The sequence below is a fragment of the Pan troglodytes genome, chromosome 9 (assembly GCF_028858775.2).
Source record: "Pan troglodytes isolate AG18354 chromosome 9, NHGRI_mPanTro3-v2.0_pri, whole genome shotgun sequence".
NCBI lineage: Eukaryota > Metazoa > Chordata > Mammalia > Primates > Hominidae > Pan > Pan troglodytes.
In genome coordinates this window covers 58,091,158-58,093,291 of record NC_072407.2, presented here as the reverse complement: position 1 = coordinate 58,093,291, position 2,134 = coordinate 58,091,158, and the positions used below count along the sequence as shown (strand labels likewise).

At 39.2% G+C, this 2,134-nt stretch overlaps 1 pseudogene; it reads right to left on the bottom strand.

Moving 5' to 3' along the window:
- Positions 1–830: 830 nt before the first annotated feature.
- LOC100614820 (olfactory receptor 5D13-like) lies at positions 831–1,775 on the bottom strand (annotated as a pseudogene).
- Between the last annotated feature and the right edge of the window lie 359 nt (positions 1,776–2,134).

Here is a 2,134-nt window from a genome sequence, read left to right as displayed (position 1 = left end):
TGAGGGAGAAAAGAACAGGAATTCAGTAGGATCTTAGAGACCGTGTCCCAGCTTGTCATTACTTATTCTTACAAATGCACACTCCTATTCAGCTTTTTAGATCTCCCCTGTAACCCTGACATTCTCATTGCTAAACTGGAATTGAAGAATTGTTTTTTGAAAATTTATTTACCATGCCAAAAGATAAAACAAGAAATTTAGGTTTTATGATCTAATATCTACTTGTTATATAAATTTCTTAAGGCTACCACAAAAAACATTATCAAAAAATTGGCAGCTTAAAACAACTAAAATTTATTTTCTCATGGTTCTCAAGACCAGAAGTCTGAATCAAGGTGCTGGCAGGACTCTGCTGCCTCTGAAGGCAGTGGAGGAGAAACCTTCCTTGCTCCACGGCTTGTGGCAGCAAAACACCATTTCCCTCTGTCTGCACATGACTTTCTTCCCTGTGTGTCTTCCTGTTGTCCTTTATTATCTCTTATAAGAACACCCTCATTGGATGTTCTTGGATTTAGTTCCCACTTTAATCCGCTTAGCCTCATTATATTAACAATGATCCTATTTCCAAAAAAGATTACTTCTGAGGTTCTGGGTGAACTTAAATAGCTTGGGAGACAACATTCAACTCACAGCACTTGTTATAGCCCATATGGTTCACAACTATTTAGCTAAAAACAGAAGTGAATAAAAATCAAATGATCACGTAACTGGCTTCTTAAAATAGATTTAAAAATCTGGCGAATTGACTAAATAATGCAAATTATTCTTTACTAAAAGCATCGAGCAAACCTCAATATAATACATTGAATTCATTTTGGGAACATAAGTCTTTAACAAAATTGTATTGAGTGATTCATTAACTTTCGAACACTCTCTTTCACATCTTTGTTCCTGAGGCTGTAGATTAAAGGGTTCAACGTGGGGATGATGACTGTATAAAACACAGAACCTACTTTGACTATGAGCCATGAGTTTTTGGAGTTGGGTACACAATAAAGGAACAGGACAGTCCCATGGAAAATAGTGATGGCAGTCAGGTGGGAAGCACAGGTAGAGAAAGCTTTTTGGTGCCCAACAGCAGAAGGCATTTTTATGACAGCAATAAAGATGAAAATATAGGTAGTGAGGATGACTCCCAAGCTGCTCACCTCATTGAATATTGCAATGACAAAACAAAGCATTTGGCTGATGTAGGGGTCAGAGCAGGAGACAGAGATGATGACAGAGTCCTCACAGACAAAATTATTGATGATGTTAGACCCACAGAAGGATAATGACAAGAGGAAATAGGTGAGTGTCAGAGAAGAGATTATACCCCATGTGTAGGGCCCTGCCACTAATGATGCACAGAGTTTCTGGGACCTGACAACTGTGTAGAGCAAAGGGTTACACACTGCCACGTATCAATCATAGGCCATCACTGCCAGCATGAATGTTTCTGCCACTGCACATATACACGCCAGGAAGAATTGCATGATGCATCCTGTGAAGGAGATGGTTCTGTCTTCCACAACCAAGTTCTCCAGCAGTTTGGGTGTAACTGTGGTGGAATAACAGAAATCAACAAAGGACAAGTGGCTGAGGAAAAAGTACATGGGGGTGTGGAGTTTGGGGTTGATCCTGATGATCATGATCATGCCCAGGTTTCCCAATACAGTGATTGTGTAGATGGTCAGGAAGACCAGGAACAGAGGAACCTGGAGGTCTGCATATTCTGAGAAGCCCAAGAGGGTAAATACGGCTCCAGAACTCTGATTTCCTTCAGCTAATGACATGGTTGTTGTTAGAGAAAATCTGAAATGATAATAATAAAAGTGATAATCATCTCCTACACGTGTAACATTTACCCATGTGTCAGACTTTGTGCTGAAACATTAAAATATTAATTTAGATTTTTAAATAACATAATGAATTTTAAAATGAGTAGCCCCATTTTTTTTTTGTACAAGGAAACTGAAGCATATATGAATTAGGAGCTTGTATGTGGTTAGACAGCTTGTTAGTGATGAGCTGGATTTTGAAGTTGACCCTGAATGGCAGAAGCTGCAGTACAGTGCAGTAATCCCTCCTTAGTCACAAGTGATACATTTCAAGACTCCTAGTAAATGCCTGAAGCCACGAATAGTACCGACTG